Below are 20,371 nucleotides of genomic sequence, written 5' to 3' on the forward strand. Positions count from 1 at the left end.
GGTTGGTACTTAGTAAGTACTAGTTTTTATCAAAAGAGCAAAAAACCATCCTACCAGTACCGAGATATACCCAATAAGGATGGTCCTAATCCTTAGTATTAAAACCTTACCATGTGTCAAAAATGACCTCAATGTGAATAAGGGCTGAGCAGGAACAGGGCCCGACTATAGACACCCAGCTATGGTCAACTATATAAACATAATGCCCAGCTCAAAGAAAGGCACTAGGATTAGTGATGAGTGAATATACTCGTTACTCGGGGGTCCTCCGAGTATTTTTTAGTGCTCGGAGATTTAGTTTTTCTTGCCGCAGCTGAATGATTTACATCTGTTAGCCAGCTTGATTACATGTGGGGACTCCCTAGCAACCAGGCAACCCCCACATGTACTTATACTGGCTAACAGATGTAAATCATTCAACTGCGGCAATAAAAACTAAATCTCCAAGCACTAAAAATACTCTGAGGACCCCCGAGCGTGCTCGAGTAACGAGTATATTAGCTCATCACTAACTAGGATCCAACTCAGATGGCATCCAAGTGATATGGTTTTTTTTCACAGACCCATGGATCTGTAATGGCAAATTTGATCTGTGACTACTACAGAAATTGGACACGTCTCCATATTTTGGTGTGGACCACTTGGCCTGCAAAAAACACTGATATGTGAACCGTTCCTAAACTATGATGGGTACAAGTTCTATTAATGAACAAACAAATAGAATACGTACGTAAAAAACTGGTGTCCGAATGAGGCCTTAGGCCACATGCACACGTGGAGAATTTGGTGAGGTTTTTTATTTGTAAGCCAAAACCAGGAGTGGGTAAAAAATGCAGAAGTGGTGATGTTTTTCTACTATATTATTCCTCTTCCACTCTTGGATTCGGCTTGTAAAAAACGAATCAAATATTCAACGTGTGCACGTGGCCTTAGACATTCACTCTTTCTCAACACTCTTCTCTTGGCCAAACTCTGCAACAGCCTACTAAAACCATCCACTACAATGTATTTTGGGCTTTGTTTCTCCTCTCGCTATTGGAAGCTGGTCACTGAGATGCAACGGAGGGGAAGGGTTTTTTTTTTAGCTCACCACACTGCACAATAGATCAAGCATAGCTGAATTTCACTGGTAGGTACCAATCCTGCTGGCGATTACAGCCAATGTGAAGGAGGTAAAGGATTCTTTCCCGTACATCCATCCAGGTAATGTAAAGCTAAATTTTATAAAGTGCATATTACAAGCTAATAAAACAGAAACCTGGCACGTTCAGGTGCCCTCGGTCATAGCGTGTGAGCCATCAGACATGATGATGTCACTTCATCACATCAGTTGTGCACTGGGAAAAGTCAGTGCATCGGAGAAAGCAGACGCAGAGTGAGGGGGAATGGGAGCAATGTGAGTATGTGTTGATGTTTTTTTCATGTGTATGTGTTGTTAGTATGTATATAGGGGGCTGTGTGGGGCTCATACTATATATATGGAGCTCATGCTGTATATAAGATTTTATGTGGGACTCATACTGTACATACGTGGCTATGTGGGGCATATGCTGTGTATAAGAGGCTATGTGGGGCACACGCTGTACATAAGAGGCGATGTGAGGCACATACTGCTCCAAGCGCCCACTCATCTTAGGACAGCGGGTGCCAAGTAATGAAGTCATCGAGCCCGCTGGTGGTGTCTGCGTCATAGAGCATAGAGCATCCAGCCAACAAACTTGAACTTGCAATGAGGGGTGGGAGGCCTGGTGCTGGCAAGCAGAGCTGAATCCTGACAGTGAGGATATTACACACTGTTAGGATTGGCTACAGGGCTTCATTTTATAATTAAAGGGTGTGTCTAGGTTTGAGATGAAAGTCTGTAGTCACTATAGGTGGCTGCTTGCTTCTGAATTCTAACAGTGCATGCATTGCACACGTTTAGGATTCTCCCTTGCATAAGTATGAGATTTGTATAGTTATGGCCACCTTATTACTAGACGTGTCCGGCCTCACTCAATTCACTTTCATTGACTGAGGCCACGCATGTCTAGTCGGCACATGACCACATGCTGCAGTGCGCACTGTGAGAATCCAAAAGTCTGCAGTCACATAGAAATTGTTCACTATGAGCCAGCTTGACAGCCAGCTCAGAGAACTGCCGACTCCCAGTCTGGGGGGGGGGCGGCAGAATGTAGCCACCGGAGAAAACAATCGCTCCGCTGCATTAGGCAGCCCAACTGCTCCCCCCTGACAGCTGATTCTTATTTACTATCACGATATCTGGTTGGTTAGCCAGCACCTACTTATCCGTCTGGATTTTGAAGTCCCACAGGACTTTAGCCTATTCATTCTCCACAACTTTTTCTGGGACTCCCATCTCGACTTAGGAGGACTTAGCTCATACCCTATGCTGATGTTCCTGTATACAGTTCCCGCTACTTGTAGCGCTAGATATACATTGTTCCAGCTTATAACTTGCATCCTGCCACTATAGGTTGGACTGTTTCTGAGGCCTCTTGGGTCTTGTCTTCTATGGTAGATACCAGCTTCTATTGTACTCTCTTTCTCCAACTTTCTCCAGCCATTGGTTGGATTTTCCCATATCAGCCACCCAGGGTCGGACTGGCCCACTGGGATACCGGTGAAATGCCCGGTGGGCCCCGACCCAGAGAGGAGGAGGAGGAAGAAAAAAAAAAGAGACGCGGGCCCTTTAAATCTTCGGGCGGCGCCGACCGCCGCCACGACCAGGGCCCCCCCTCCGGTGCCAGCGCTGGCATTGGGCCCCCCTTCTAATACTCACCTCTCCTGGTTCCTGCAGCAGCTGCAGCGTCTTCAGCGCCCTCTGACTCTGCGACTTCTCAGGGCAGAGGGTGCGATGACGTCATCACTGCGCGCTCAGCCTCTCTGTCCTGAGCGTTGCAGAGCCGGAGAGACGCTGAGTGCACCGGACCTGCGCTGGGAACGAGAGAGGTGAGGATTTTACTTTTTTTTTTCTTTATGTCTGACTCTGTCTGTCTGGGGGCGATGCTGGACACACTGGGGAAATGCTGGAGACCCTGGGGGAGATTGCTGGACACACTGGGGCAATGCTGGACACTGGGGCAGATTGCTGGACACACTGGAGGCAATGCTGGACACTGGGGCAGATTGCTGGACACACTGGGGCAATGCTGGACACTGGGGCAGATTGCTGGACACACTGGGGCAATGCTGGACACTGGGGCAGATTGCTGGACACACTGGGGCAATGCTGGAGACCCTGGGGCAGATTGCTGGATACACTGGGGCAATGCTGGACACTGGGGCAGATTGCTGGATACATTGGGGGCAGTGCTGGATGTACTGGGGCAGATTGCTGGACACACTGGGGGTAATATGCTGGACATACTGGGGCAGATTGCTGGACACACTGGGGGTAATATGCTGGACACACTGGGGCAGATTGCTGGACAACCTGGGGGTAATATGCTGGACACACTGGGGGTAATATGCTGGACACACTGGGGCAGATTGCTGGACACACTGGGGCAATGCTGGACACTGGGGCAGATTGCTGGACACACTGGGGGCAGTGCTGGACATACTGGGGCAGATTGTTGGACACACTGGGGGTAATATGCTGGATACACTGGGGCAGATTGCTGGACAACCTGGGGTAATATGCTCGACATACTGGGGCAGATTGCTGGACACACTGGGGGTAATATGCTGGACACACTCGGGGCAGTGCTGGACGTACTGGGGCAGATTGCTGGACACACTGGGGGTAATATGCTGAACATACTGGGGCAGATTGCTGGACACACTGGGGGTAATATGCTGGACACACTCGGGGCAGTGCTGGACGTACTGGGGCAGATTGCTGGACACACTGGGGGTAATATGCTGGACATACTGGGGCAGATTGCTGGACACACTGGGGGTAATATGCTGGACACACTGGGGCAGATTGCTGGACACACTGGGGCAGATTGCTGGACACACTGTCTGGGGGCAATGCTGGACACACTGGGGCAGATTGCTGGACACACTGGGGCAATGCTGGACACTGGGGCAGATTGCTGGACACACTGTGGGAAATGCTGGACAATTGGACATACTGGGGCAGATTGCTGGACACACTGGGGGCAGTGCTGGACATACTGGGGCAGATTTCTGGACACACTTGGGGTAATATGCTGGACACACTGGGGCAGATTGCTGGACAACCTGGGGGTAATATGCTGGACACACTGGGGCAGATTGCTGGACACACTGGGCGTAATATGCTGGGCACACTGGGGTAGATTGCTGGACAACCTGGGGGTAATATGCTGGACACACTGGGGGTAATATGCTGGACATACTGGGGGTAATATGCTGGATACACTGGGGCAGATTGCTGGACACACTCTCTGGGGGCAATGCTGGACACTCTGGGGCAATATGCTGGACATACTGGGGCAGATTGTTGAACACACTGTCTGGGGGCAAATCTGGACACACTGGGGCAATATGCTGGACATACTGGGGCAGATTGCTGGACACACTGTCTGGGGGAAATGCTGGACACACTGGGGCAGATTGCTGGACACTGGGGCAATATGCTGGACATACTGGGGCAGATTGTTGAACACACTGTCTGGGGGAAATGCTGGACACACTGGGGCAATATGCGTGACATACTGGGGAAGATTGCTGGACACACTGTCTGGGGGCAATGCTGGACATACTGGGGCAGATTGCTGGACACACTGGGGGTAATATGCTGGACACACTGGGGCAGATTGCTGGACACACTGTCTGGGGGCAATGCTGGACACTCTGGGGCAATATGCTGGACATACTGGGGAAGATTGTTGAACACTGTCTGGGGGCAAATCTGGACACACTGGGGCAATATGCTGGACATTCTGGGGCAGATTGCTGGACACACTGTCTGGGGGAAATGCTGGACACACTGGGGCAATATGCTTGACATACTGGGGAAGATTGCTGGACACACTGTCTGGGGGCAATGCTGGACACACTGGGGCAATATGCTGGACATACTGGGGCAGATTGCTGGACACACTGGGGGCAATATGATGGACACACTGGGGCAGATTGCTGGACACACTGGGGCAGATTGCTGGACACACTGTCCGCGGGCAATACTGGACACACTGGGGCAATATGCTTGACATACTGGGGCAGATTGCTGGACACACTGTCTGGGGGCAATGCTGGACACTGGGGCAACATGCTGGACATACTGTGGCAATGCTGGACACACTGGGGGTAATATGCTGGACACACTAGGGGTAATATGCTGGACACACTGGGGCAGATTGCAGGACTGGAGGCATGGGCAGAATGTAGATACGGGGCATGATTGGAGACACGGGGCAGAATGAAAGACATAGGGCAGGATTGGATCATGGGGCAGGATGGATACGATGGAGACTGATGGGGCAGGATGGGGAGATCATATGGGGTAGAATGGATACTCATGAGGGAAAAATGCGAGAACAAATGGCTGGAGCCAGGAATGAGATAACCGGGGCCAGGGTGGGGAATATTATTACCATAGGGGCTAATTAAGGAATATTATTACTGCAGTGATGTATTTATTTTATTTTTTGAGTATACTGTTTTAAATGGGGGGGCGGTCCTGTTACTGTGCAGAGTGACACTATATCGCCTTTTTTTCTTCATGGGGTGTAATGTAGAAGTTGTGAAAAATTAAGTAATGTGTTCTGCAAGCGGAGCTTGAGATAAATGTGTTATTTCTGGCAGAATTGGGTCCTGGCTGGAAGAAATGATGGCGGTCTGTGCTGGATGAAAGATGAAAGACTTCACCTAGAGACGTCACTGGTGAGTCAGTGTTACCTATACACTGACACTATGCACTGTATACTATTTACAGCGGTCCTGTGTACAATGTCACCAGTGATCACTGTATTACCTATACATTATATACAGAGCTCCTGTGTATAATACCACCAGTGATCTCTATATTACCTCTACACAGACACTGCATACTAAGTACAGATCTCCAGTGAATACTGGCACTTATGGTGATAGTATTGTGGTTTTTTTTTTTTTATCACTGATCAGTATTGTAGTATTCAGTCACTATGTGGTGGTAATATGTGGTCTGGAAATGGTGTTGTATTTGTCCCTTGTATGTGCTATTTGGTCACCAAGTGGTGGTAATATGTGATCTGGTCATGGTGTGGCGGTATTTGTCCCTTGTATGTAGTATTATTCAGTCACTATGTGGTCTGGTCATGGTGTGGTGGTATTTCTTTCTGTATGTGATATTATTGGTCTTGGTATAGTGGATTGTGTTGTGTATGGCAGTCATTTGTTCTCTCTGATATTAATTAGAAGAAGATTCTTTATTTCCATTAGAGTTTTAATGCTTTGTACACAGCGGCGGATATGCACTTACAGAGGGTTTCCTGTGGAAAAAAGTAATCAACTCTCCACAGGATAAGTGATAACGTATTGATTGGTGGGGGTCTGACAGCTTGGACCCATTCAGCAAAATGTGGAACTTTTTATCCCCATTAGACTGGAGTGGCACGTCCGACTATATCACTGATCCATTCATTCCCTCAGTGGCTGCATTTGTTTTTTTCTGGAAGCCCCAAAGAGAATAAATGGAGCTGCGGTCAGAAATCCCACCTGCCGCTGCATTTTAAAATAGTGATAAAAGTGTCCTGTCAGGGATAAAACTTCCCCAATCTTCCGATCGGTGCAGTTTCTAATGGTCAGATCTAAGCGATTACCTATCCTGTGGAGCCCATGGATCAGTGATAACTTGTTTTAATTAAGAACCCCATTAACCCCTTTCTGCCAATGGACGTACTATTCCATCCATGTGGGGTGGGCCCTACTTCCCAAGGATGGAAATGTACGTCCAGCGCGATCGGCTGCGCTCACGGGGGGAGCGCGGCCGATCGCGGCCGGGTGTCAGCTGCCTATCGCAGCTGTGTAAGAGGGTGAACTGTAGTCCCACTGAGAGGGCACTAGGACCCTGTGGTTTTTGCCTGTTGCAGCAGAGGACGGACCGTGCAAAACTCCCAAAGACAATGTGTGCTGGGGGGTGGGGTCTAGTGTCTCGTGTGTAAAGTGAAACTAGGAAGTGAGAGCTGAGAGAGAAAAGGCGGGAAGCAAAGGCAGAAGCTGCTGTGAGATCTTAAAAAGAGACTGTGTGTGGATTTACTGCAAGTGTTTTTGGAGGAAAATAAGCTTTTGAGAGACTTTTTGTTGCTAACGTTCCCCTGGAGAAGAGCTAACCTTTTGTTTAACTCTGTGAGAGACTTGTGTTGCTAACGTTTCCTGGAGAGGAGCTAACCCTTTATCTAAGAAAAGACTGAGACTTTACTAAGAACCCAGTACGAATTTGGAAGTCTGTGGATTCCCTGTGCATTGAGTGGAGAAACAAGTCTGGGCAGACTGCTGATACAGAGACGGACGGGTTATCGTGGAAGCATTCCTAGGAGCTACAGAAGCAGAGACAACATCGTGAGACCACTAACTAAGTCCCCGGCGTTTGGGCTCGGCATCGGCCAACAAGACAAGAGGAGCTTGCTGTAATTTATTGGCGCTGAAGATATGGACTGGCTGCAGCCTGTGCGGATTCCTGCCTGAGAGGAAATCCATCTCAGGATACGGTACCATAGTTATAGATACCCGGGTATCTCTGCTCAGAGTGTTAAATTGTTACTTTAGAGGTGTATCTTATATTAGAGTTGTGTAAGTTATACTCAGTGTGCCGTTCCAGGGCCTCCCCTTGATAACACTACATTCAATTTACACTTGTTCCTGTTTTTAGTTGCCTGTTAGGTAAATTTCTTACTAGTCTGTTGTAGTATACAGTTCTCAGGAGACCTTGGAGTGGCACAGTGATTTCAGCTGCTGCTGAGCTAGTGTATCTTTGGGGTGCATCTGCCTTAATATTCTCCATATGACCTTGATTATTTTGCCTTTGAGTAAATACCGTTGGAGATTTCTGCCTTGGTCTTGGTTTGTGACTCACTGGATCTTATTCGGACCTCTGGTCATTACAGCTGACATCTGGCACTATGTGCCAGGAGCGGTCACGGACCGCCCCTGGCACATTAACCCCCGGCACACCGCGATCAAACATGATCGCGATGTGCCGGCTGTATAGGGAAGCATCGCGCAGGGAGGGGGCTCCCTGCGGGCTTCCCTGAGCCCCCCGCAGCAACGCGATGTGATCGCATTGCTGCAAGGGTCTCCTCAACTCCCTCCCTGCTCCAGGCCCGGATCCAAGATGGCCGCGGGTCCTGCAGGGAGGGAGGTGGCTTCACAGAGCCTGCTCAGAGCAGGCACTGTGAAGCCTGCAGTGCTGCAAGTCAGATCGGTGATCTGACAGAGTGCTGTGCAAACTGTCAGATCACCGATCTGTGATGTCCCCCCCTGGGACAAAGTAAAAAAAGTTAAAAAAAAAAAAAAAAAGATTCCACACGTGTAAAAAAAAAAAATTCCTAAATAATGAAAAAAAAATATATATTATTCCCATAAATTCATTTCTTTATCTAAATAAAAAAAATCAAACAATAAAAGTACACATATTTAGTATCGCCGCATCCGTAACGACCCCACCTATAAAACTGTATCACTAGTTAACCCCTTCAGTAAACACCGTAAGAAAAAAAAAAAACAAGGCAAAAAAAAACGCTTTATTATCATACCGCTGAACAAAAAGTGGAATAACACGCGATCAAAAAGACAGATATAAATAACCATGGTACCGCTGAAAGCGTCATCTTGTCCCGCAAAAAACGAGCTGCCATACAGCATCATCAGCAAAAAATTAAAAAAGTTATAGTCCTCAGAATAAAGCAATGCAAAAATAATTATTTTTTTCTATAAAATAGTTTTTATCGTATAAGAGCGCCAAAACATAAAAAATGACATAAATGAGGTATCGCTGTAATTGTACTGACCTGAAGAATAAAAGTGCTTTAACTATTTTACCAAACGCGGAACGGTATAAACGCCTCCCCCAAAAGAAATTCATGAATAGCTGGTTTTTGGTCATTTTGCCTCACAAAAATCGGAATAAAAAGAGATCAAAAAATGTCACGTGCCCAAAAATGTTACCAATAAAAACGTCAACTCGTCCCGCAAAAAAAAAGACCTCACATGACTCTGTGGACCAAAATTTGGAAAAATTATAGCTCTCAAAATGTGGTAACGCAAAAAATATTTTTTGCAATAAAAAGCGTCTTTTAGTGTGTGACGGCTGCCAATCATAAAAATCCGCTAAAAAAAGCTATAAAAGTAAATCAAACCCCCCTTCATCACCCCCTTAGTTAGGGAAAAATTAAAAAATTTAAAAAATTTATTTATTTCCATTCTCCCATTAGGGTTAGGGCTAGGGTTAGGGCTAGGGTTAGGGTTAGGGCTATGGTTAGGGCTATGGTTAGGGCTAGGGTTAGGGCTAGGGTTAGGGTTAGGGCTAGGGTTAGGGCTAGGGTTAGGGTTAGGGCTAGGGTTAGGGTTAGGGTTAGGGCTAGGGTTAGGGCTAGGGTTAGGGTTGGGGCTAGGGTTAGGGTTAGGGCTAGGGTTGGGGCTAGGGTTAAGGCTACAGTTAGGGTTGGGGCTAAAGTTAGGGTTAGGGTTTGGATTACATTTACGGTTGGGAATAGGGTTGGGATTAGGGTTAGGGGTGTGTCTGGGTTAGAGGTGTGGTTAGGGTTACCGTTGGGATTAGGGTTAGGGGTGTATTTGGATTAGAATTTCAGTTATAATTGGGGGGTTTCCACTGTTTAGGCACATCAGGGGCTCTCCAAACGCGACATGGCGTCCAATCTCAATTCCAGCCAATTCTGCGTTGAAAAAGTTAAACAGTGCTCCTTCCCTTCCGAGCTCTCCCGTGTGCCCAAACAGGGGTTTACCCCAACATATGGGGTATCAGCGTACTCAGGACAAATTGGACAACAAATTTTGGGGTCCAATTTCTCCTGCTACCCTTGGGAAAATACAAAACTGGGGGCTAAAAAATAATTTTTGTGGAAAAAAAAGGATTTTTTATTTTCACGGCTCTGCGTTATAAACTATAGTGAAACACTTGGGAGTTCAAAGTTCTCACAACACATCTAGATAAGTTCCTTGGGGGGTCTAGTTTCCAATATGGGGTCACTTGTGGGGAGTTTCTACTGTTTAGGTACATATGGGGCTCTGCAAATGCAATTTGACGCCTGCAGACCAATCCATCTATCTAAGTCTGCATTCCAAATGATGCTCCTTCCCTTCCGAGCTCTGCCATGCGCTGAAACGGTGGTTCCCCCCACATATCGGGTATCAGCGTACTCAGGACAAATTGGACAACAATATTAAGGTTCCAATTTCTCCTGTTACCCTTGGAAAAATACAAAACTGGGGGCTAAAAAATAATTTTTGTGGAAAAAAAAATATTTTTTATTTGCGCGGATCTGCGTTATAAACTGTAGTGAAACACTTGGGGGTTCAAAGCTCTCACATCATATCTAGATGAGTTCCTTAGGGGGTCTACTTTCCAAAATGGTGTCACTTGTGGGGGTTTCTACTGTTTAGGTACATTAGGGGCTCTGCAAACGCAAAGTGACGCCTGCAGACCATTCCATCTAAGTCTGCATTCCAAATGCTGCTCCCTCCCTTCCGAGCTCTCCCATGTGCCCAAACAGTGGTTCCCCCCCACATATGGGGTATCAGGGCACTCAGGATAAATTGGACAACAAATTTTGGAGTCCAATTTCTCCTGCTACCCTCGGGAAAATACAAAACTGGGGGATAAAAAATAATTTTTGTGGGAAAAAAAGGGGCTCTGCATTGTTTTATTTTTACGGCTCTGCATTATAAACTTCTGTGAAGCCCTTGGTGGGTCAAAGTGCTCACCACACATCTAGATAAGTTCCTTAGGGCGTCTACTTTAACCCCTTCAACTCCTGGCTATTTCAATTTTTCTTATTTTTGTCTTTTCCTACTCTTCTTCCAAATTTTTTTATTTTTCCGTCTATATAGCCGTATGGGCACTTGTTTTTTGTAGGACGAGTTGCACTTTTGAATGACATCATTCATTTTATCCTGTGATGCACTAGAAAGTGAGAAAAGACATTCCAAATGTGTTGAAATTGCAAAAAAAAGTGCAATTCCACAATCGTATTTTGGGTTTTTTACTTAACATATTCACTACATGGTAAACTGACATAGCACTATGATTCCTCAGGTCAGTTCAAGTACGCAGAAAGTAAACATGTATAGCTTTTTTTGTTTTGTTTTTTTGTTAGTCCCCGTAGGGGGACATGACGCGGTGATCATCTAATTTCTTGTGCTATACATAGCAGAGCATCAACACTTAAATCAGCCATCATCTGCCGGAAATGAAGCGGACTCAGCGTGCAAGCCCACATCAAAGGCAGTGGCCCAACGTTTGACGTACATGTAAATAAATTTTAAAAAATCATACACATGTTTTACATTTGGCATACCAGTCTTATTAGCCCATTTTAGCTACCGTACATCCCACAATACTGATGCCGCATCTTACTCTCTGCGCATATAACTACCAACCATCTTAGTAGTAGAAAAAAAGGAACAGCACAACGCTTCTGTGACGCCCAGGAGACCGGGATACCCAGCACCAGACCAATGGAGTCTGTCTCTTGAGGGGGATGTCACGGATGGCTTGACCCGGTGCTGTGGCCTCAGGCAATGCACAGTGTAAGGGGTATCATGAGGGGACAGGCACTTACTTGATCAGCAGCAGGTTCTCCCAGCGGTGACGATCTCGATCCTGGATAGATGGCTATTGTCCAAATGAAAGACTGAGGCACTGAAACGTTTAACCAGTTTACTTCAACATAAAAGGATTTACAACCAGTCCTGTCACCGGAGTCTGTATGGGAACTCTGAGTTACTTTGACCCTGCCGAGGTCTTCGCCTCTTATTGTGCGCAATTTCTGTGTGGCCCTGCTGCTGTATGTGAACTGGCTGCCAGCCCAATCTGTCCCCTCCGGGTCCTGGTTCGACGGGCAACCCGAGTCCTTTTATCGGTTTACCCCCTCTGGGAGTACCGCTGAACTCTGTGTCTGTTGCTGCGTCCGGCCCTAGTGAAGCTGATATCACCTCACGTTTTTCCGGTTGCTGTATTATATATAATGAATACAGCCACGGATCCGGTATCCGTCTTTGCGCCTGTTCTGGGTAGTGATTAATGCTACCTGGTTCTCACAATGTCCTTTTTCTCTATCCCTCTTCCCCTCAGGCCGGTGATTTAGGCCTGGTAACAGTCACAGGGCTGTTAGAGATTCAACTGTATGACCTCTCACTATCAGCTCCTTGGCCCAACTGCCATTTCTTCTCTCAGACCAGAATGGATCAAGGGGAGTCTCTGGAGCTCCCCCTTCTGGCCGGAGGTGGTAGTGCAGTCTTGCTATTTTAGTATTTGTACTTACTGTCAGTAACTATTTTTGTGGCAAATACCCCTAGGGGTGCCACATTCCCCCTTAGTTAAGAACAGTACTCCGGGATTGTGGGACAATAACATTTTGAAATAACAATTAATATGTACAGAGTCTTAAAAATGAAAAGTTACAAAAACCACTCAAGGAAACAAAAATAGAGTTCTGTAAAAAGTCACTTCAAATAGCGTCCATTAATACAGTTCTATCCTTGAAGGTATTAGGAACGGCACTGTACTTAGTGTCCAGGAATTTAGTTCCATTTTTCCAACGGAGTTATCAATATAAAGTCTAAAGAAAGTTCAAAAAGAGCAAAAAGCAAAGTTCAAAAAGCAGTCTTTCCGGAGCTTTGATTTAGTGCCTCCGGGCTGATAAAAAGTTCAAGAATATGCAATAAGTTCATACAGACAAGTCTCTGTAGGCACTGGGCTTAAACGTTGCAGACTGATAGCAATGACTATACTACATTTTCTGTTTAACTATATACGGCATAACATATATACAATTCACATTATGAGCTTTATAGTTGGTAATCTGCATACCTGGCCGGTAATTGACCCTGGGTACTACGCTGTGATCTACGTAATAGCGGTGTCTCTTCATGTGGTGTACTACTGTCTACTGCAGATGTAGTATCTGCCCGCTCTGCTAAAGATAATTCCACGACTATGGAGTTGGCAAGTCCACCGTGAATGGGATTACTCTGACCAGGAATCTGTTCTTCCTGGCCTGGAACCTCCTGTAGTACGGGGTCAGCCTCTTCCTGTCTTGGGACTTCTGGTATTGGGTTCGGTGTTGGGTAAAAGGCCACCATGGGAACCACTACTGCACCATGGTATGTTAGTAGGGTTTTGGGAAAGTCTCCTATACAGGTGTGATACACTTCCTCTTCTTTTTCCTTTACTGGTTGAACCTGTATGGGTTGAATAATTTCTGGTTCTGGCTGGACAACGTCTGGCTCTTTCAATGCTTCCGGACATAATTTAAGATTGTCTCTTGACACTAGTACAGATGTTAAGCCTCCGTTTTTGCTATTGAGACACATTTTAGGATTATCCACTCTTGTTGGTAAAACTGTGTAGGGTACGGCTTCCCACTGATTGTCCAGTTTATTGGTTCGACGATTTCTCTTGAGCACTTGGTCACCCGGTCTTAATGGGGTCGCTAGAGCATTCTGGTTGAAAGTTCGCTCTTGTCTTTCTCTAGTTTGCTGAAGGCTTCTTTCCACACTCTCTTGCACTTGGCGATACTGCTTTTGCCGTATGATATCCCAATTGGAGTCTTGAACTTCTGCGTCTGGTTTCAGAATTCCCATTTCTAGATCGATTGGTAATTGGCCGGGTCTTGCACGCATAAGGTAAGCTGGGGTGCAGTTGGAGGAGCTCACCGGGACATGATTATACAGATCCACCAAGTCAGGCAATTTCTCTGGCCATTGATTCCTTTCTGTCTCAGGTAAAGTCTTTAGTAGGTCTATTACAATATGGTTCATCTTCTCGCATAAGCCGTTTGTTTGTGGATGATAGGCCGTCGTCCGGATCTTTTTGCAACCATACATATTACAGAATTCTCTGAAGATCTCTGATTCAAAGGCTGTACCTTGATCGGTGAGAACCTGTTCCGGATATCCATGGGGTCTACAAAAGTACGTTTGGAACGCTTTGACTGCTGTTTTTGCTGTCAGATCTTTTACGGGTACTACTACCAAGAAGCGTGAATAATGGTCCACGATGGTCAAGGCATAGACATAGCCGGACCGGCTTGGTATTAACTTCACGTGGTCTATGGCTACAAGTTCAAGTGGTTGTTTGGTGATTATGGGCTGCAGTGGTGCTCTTCGGTTCTTTTGATCGTTTCTTCTGAGGTTGCACGGGCCACAATTTCTGCACCAATGTTCGATTGATTTTCTCATCCCGACCCAATAAAATCTTTCTCTTAGAAGTACTTCTAACTTTTTCCAACCGAAGTGACCAGCACCATTATGGTAAGCTTCGAGGACCATCTTCACATCTTGTTTAGGCACGATAATCTGCCAAACCAATTCATGTGTTTTCGGATTGGTGTACCTTCTACAGAGCTTCCCTTGATACAGGAACATTTTTCCTCTCTCTTTCCAGAGTTGATGTGTCTCTTCTGGGGCATCCTCATCGGGATATGCACTTTGCTCAGTTAACAGTTCCTTCACCAACTTCACAGCCGGATTGCTGTCTTGGGTGTCAGCCCATCTATGGTGTGCTAACAGATTAAAATTCACCTCTTGTTGTTTCTGATAGGTACTTGACTGATGATGTTTTGCCTTGGGACGATGGAAGGCTGGTAGTTCAATTTCTTCAAGCTCCCCCGTTTCCTCTTCTACATCTCTCAAGTGTGGCATCCGGGATAGGGCATCGGCATTTCCATTCTTGCGACCTGCTCGATACTTGATTATGAAGTTGTAATTAGATAACCGGGCTATCCATCGCTGTTCTAACGCACCTAATTTGGCTGTGTCCAGGTGGGTCAACGGATTGTTGTCAGTATAGACAATAAATTCTGCAGCGGCCAGATAGTGTTTGAAACGCTCCGTCACAGCCCAAACTACTGCCAGTAGTTCCAATTTGAAGGAGCTGTAATTTTCTGAATTTCTTTCAGTAGGCCGGAGCTTTCTACTTGCAAAGGCGATGACTTTCTCCCGACCTTCTTGCTTTTGTGACAGCACCGCTCCTAGTCCCACATTACTGGCATCGGTGTAGAGGATGAAAGGTTTATGGTAATCTGGGTATGCCAGAACCTCTTCTCCGGTTAGTGCCTTCTTTAGTTGTTCAAAGGAGTCTTCCCTTTCGTCGTTCCACTGAAAAGGAGGGTTTCGGTTTGAAGGTTTCTTCGTCTGCCCTACCAAGGTGTCTTGCAAGGGTGCTGCCAACTTGGTAAATCCTTTTATAAATCTGCGATAGTAACCCACCAATCCCAGGAATTGTCTCACTTCTTTTGCGCTGGTAGGTCTTGGCCAATCCCTTATGGCGCTTATTTTCTCGGGATCTGGTGCTACTCCCTCCGAACTCACGATGTGTCCCAGGTACTGTTCCTTTGGCTTGAGAAGGTGACATTTGGATGGCTTGACTTTCATGCCATACCTGGATAAGGCTTCGAACACTTCTGCCAGGTCTATTAAGTGTTGTTCGTAAGTCTTTGAGTAGACGATCACATCATCTAGGTACAGGAGGACGGTCTTGAAGTTCTTGTGTCCGAGGCAGCATTCCATCAGCCGCTGGAAGGTACCGGATGCGTTGCAGAGTCCGAACGGCATGCGATTAAATTCACATAGACCCATTGGTGTGGTGAATGCCGTCTTTTCCTTATCTCTCTCAGCCACAGGGACTTGCCAATACCCGCTTGTTAAGTCTAAGGTGGAAAAATAATTAGCAGATTTCAAAGCAGTTAAGGACTCTTCTATCCTAGGCAAGGGGTAGGCGTCTTTATGGGTGATGTTATTAATCTTCCGGTAGTCTACGCACATTCTCATGGTTCCGTCCTTTTTTTTGACAATCACTAGAGGGGCCGCCCAGGGGCTACAGCTGTCTCTTATTACCCCGGCCTGTTTCATTTCCCTCAGCATATCTTTTGCACATTGATAGTGAGCGGGCGGTATGGGTCTATATCTTTCTTTTATTGGGGGATGGTCACCTTTGGGGATTGTGTGTTCTACCCCTTCTATCCGTCCGAAGTCCAATGGGTGTTTACTGAAGACTTGTTCATATTCCGTCACTAGCCTATACACCCCTTGTTTTTGATGGGTAGGTGTTGAATTTATGCCCATGTGTAGCTGTTGGCACCAATCCTCCATTTCTCCATCTGAGCCATTGCCTTCCACCTGACAGGTTGGTTCTAAGGGCTCAATGGTTGTGATGGCATTGTTGTCAACAGTATATAGCTTTCCCATTGTAGCATACCTTGGCAAAGTGACCTCTTCCTCTCCACAGTTCAAAAGTCGTACCGGCACTCGTCCCCGGTGTACCTCGACTATCCCTCGTGCTGTGAGTATAGTGGGCCTGCTGTCGGTGTACACTGGTTCTATTAAGGCTTGATAATCTCGTCCCTTAGTACCAATGGCTGCTCTACACCATACCAGCATTTCTGTTTTTGGTGGGATTACAATAGACGTTGGATCACTTACCCTCACACTGCCGATTTCTCCACCTGCAACTTCTACCTGTTGCCTTAACATCAATACTTTTATTTCCCTCCGGAGAACTCTCTGCTGGCAGGATTGGGCAGTTTCAGCAATTTGCTGTAAGACAGAAATGACTTCGGAAAAGCAGTTCTCTAACACATTCATTCCTATCAATACAGTTGGTTCACAGTTCCGCCGGTCAACATCAACAACAATTATACCCTGTTTCTTCAGTTCTACTTTACCAATCTTTATGGTCATCTCCCTGAATCCTAGTTTCGGTACCAACTTACCATTACTGGCCCATATATCTAGTTCAACATCAGAGGGCCCTTTATCAATATCTGCATCAGCCCAGTACCTCTTATAAAGGATATACGGTATAGATGAAATCTGGGAACCTGTGTCCAGCAAAGCGTTGAGGGGAATTCCGTCCAGCACGATAGGGATAATGGGTCGTCCTCCGATGTACCTGTCGTGCCAGGGTGTTGGGCCTTGAAAGTTCATTCCTGCGAAGCGGCCCGCATTCCCAGGGGATTCCCGTTTAAATCACAATCTCGTGCAAAGTGGCCCGGCTGCTGGCAACGGCGGCAAATGGGCTGTCCATCCGGTTGGTAGCGGTCGCGGGGTCGTCCTCTCCATGTCGGGTATCTCCGGGGTCTCATCCATGGAACATCCTCTCTACAGTTTGCCAACTCCATCTTGTGTCCTCTCATCTCCTGCATGGTTTTAGCCATTGAAGCAACAACATCAGCTAAAGAGTCAAGCTTTTGTTGAAGAGCCTCATTAGTACTGGGCCCCAGGGGCTTAGCAATGGCCCCAGACATAGCTGATGTCACTGGCACTCCCTGTTGTTGAGGTGCCTCTGCCATGGGTTGCGCAGGATCCTGATCCCGAGGTGCCTCTGCCAGCTGGAGACGTATAGTGCTCTCCTTTAATTGGGCAAATGTCAATTCAGGGTTCTTAAAAACAAGCATGCTCACATGCCCCCGGTGAGAAGGGGTGTAGAGTCCCTCAATAAATTGATCTCTTAGCAGTTTATCCGCTCCGGTGTTAAAAATGGGTTCAGCCAGTGTAAGTGATTTAAGGGCTTCCTGCAGGTTTAAGGCAAAGTCTCTCACGCCCTCATTAGCTTTTTGTTTGCAACTAAAGAATCGTATTTTAGCTTTGCTGCTGGCCGTGGTTTCAAATGTAGCTTTTAATCCAGCAAATATGCGTTCAACAGTGCCTTTTAGATCAGCTGCCCATGCTGTGACTTCTCGCTTAGCATGGCCACTTAACTGCATCATCAGGAGACTAACACGCTGAACTTCACCCACAGGGAACATGTCAAAATGGGCCAGCATCTTTTCTCTGAAATCGTCAAGGGTATTAGGCTCACCTTCATACATTGGAAGCCATGGGCCACCCGGGGTATATGGCATCAGCACCGGCATGATGGGCGCCACTCCTTGCACCGCTGCGCTGCCGGACTCTCTATTGACACTCTGTCTTTCAGCTGCATTAGCGTTGCCGAGTGCTGCGGCGTCTCCGTGCTGCGACATACTGTGCCCCCTTAGTTAATCCGGACCCTTCCGGTCCTCCGCTTCCGTCGGGATAGTGTAGATTCGTTCCGCTGTGCAGCAGGATCGATTTTCCCCTTGCTCTGATGTCAGAGCGCTCAGCTTGGTGCCGCCCACAATGACACGCCCCCTGCTGCTCCCACCCACCGCGCTCTGTAATGGCGGATTCTGAAGTTTTTCAGTTAGACTGGGGCTCAGGTGATGGCGTAGCTCAATTAACAGTCTCGTGCCTAACGGTTATGAAGTGATTACCTCAGGGGATGGCGGCCATCTTTACTCCATTATAACCAATGGGGAAAAGTCACTTTCAATAGTTTTCAATGGGGAATGGATTTTTCTTTAATAAAGTCAATTTTCAAGATTTTTCATCCCAGTTTTCACAGTTTTGGGCTCCAATCACGGCACACAATACCCGGTATACGGGCTGGCTAGATCCTGTTCGTGACGCCAATTGTGACGCCCAGGAGACCGGGATACCCAGCACCAGACCAATGGAGTCTGTCTCTTGAGGGGGATGTCACGGATGGCTTGACCCGGTGCTGTGGCCTCAGGCAATGCACAGTGTAAGGGGTATCATGAGGGGACAGGCACTTACTTGATCAGCAGCAGGTTCTCCCAGCGGTGACGATCTCGATCCTGGATAGATGGCTATTGTCCAAATGAAAGACTGAGGCACTGAAACGTTTAACCAGTTTACTTCAACATAAAAGGATTTACAACCAGTCCTGTCACCGGAGTCTGTATGGGAACTCTGAGTTACTTTGACCCTGCCGGGGTCTTCACCTCTTATTGTGCGCAATTTCTGTGTGGCCCTGCTGCTGTATGTGAACTGGTTGCCGGCCCAATCTGTCCCCTCCGGGTCCTGATTCGACGGGCAACCCGAGTCCTTTTATCGGTTTACCCCCTCTGGGAGTACCGCTGAACTCTGTGTCTGTTGCTGCGTCCGGCCCTAGTGAAGCTGATATCACCTCACGTTTTTCCGGTTGCTGTATTATATATAATGAATACAGCCACGGATCCGGTATCCGTCTTTGCGCCTGTTCTGGGTAGTGATTAATGCTACCCGGTTCTCACAATGTCCTTTTTCTCTATCCCTCTTCTCCTCAGGCCGGTGATTTAGGCCTGGTAACAGTCACAGGGCTGTTAGAGATTCAACTGTATGACCTCTCACTATCAGCTCCTTGGCCCAACTGCCATTTCTTCTCTCAGACCAGAATGGATCAAGGGGAGTCTCTGGAGCTCCCCCTTCTGGCTGGAGGTGGTAGTGCAGTCTTGCTATTTTAGTATTTGTACTTACTGTCAGTAACTATTTTTGTGGCAAATACCCCTAGGGGTGCCACATTTCACTTATCTCTGGGTGCAAAGCCTCCAGGAAGCCCGTCCACCGGCTATCCTCAGTCCATAGATTCAGGCAAAAAACAGGCAGCACTCCATTATATCTTGATCAACTGTGCAGAGTTTAATCAGACCCACATGTCTTTACCACGACGTTTCGGCTCCAAATGAGCCTTTCTCAAGCAGTGGGTAAACCATTCATGTGCATATATATACATTTAGAGCCATAACCAGCCTTAATTAGCCATTAGTGAAACAGTATATGTGTTTATAGTTTACATATTAAAAATACTCATTAGTATCATAAGGTGCTACAGTGCATCATAAAGTGCCTCATGTGTTAGTGCTACTATGTGTCATTATCCTTATTGCATATTACACATTTCTTACCCACGGAGCTGTTTACTGGCAATGGAGGACATCTTCATATTATTCGGCGTTCTCTAAGCGCAACTGCGCATGTCCGCTACGTCACATCACTGTGCTAGACCGCGGACCAATCAACGGCATTAGCGCATGCGCATTAGCGCTCTATATCGCCATCTTAGTAGTGGCATCTTACATCGGAAGGTCAATTCTCTGCTTTAGAGACGGCGCCTGCGCATACTGCGCTAGATGGCACCTGACACCACCCTTTGTTAGCCAGCACTAATTCTGGCCTCTATGTAGCCGTGGTAAGCTTTTAAATAAAGTATTTTTATCACACACTCTATCCTCATTTCGCAGAGCTTACTGCTAACTCTTTGTATTTGTGCCATATAGACCTTTTCAGTGCATATAATCGCCCTGACTCTCCGGACTCAGCCTAATAACAGCCATAGTCCGGAGGTCATACAGTCGTAGCGGACATGCGCAGTTGCGCTTAGAGAACGCCGAATAATATGAAGATGTCCTCCATTGCC

The sequence above is a fragment of the Ranitomeya imitator genome, chromosome 6 (genome assembly GCF_032444005.1).
Source record: "Ranitomeya imitator isolate aRanImi1 chromosome 6, aRanImi1.pri, whole genome shotgun sequence".
Classification (NCBI taxonomy): Eukaryota; Metazoa; Chordata; class Amphibia; order Anura; family Dendrobatidae; genus Ranitomeya; species Ranitomeya imitator.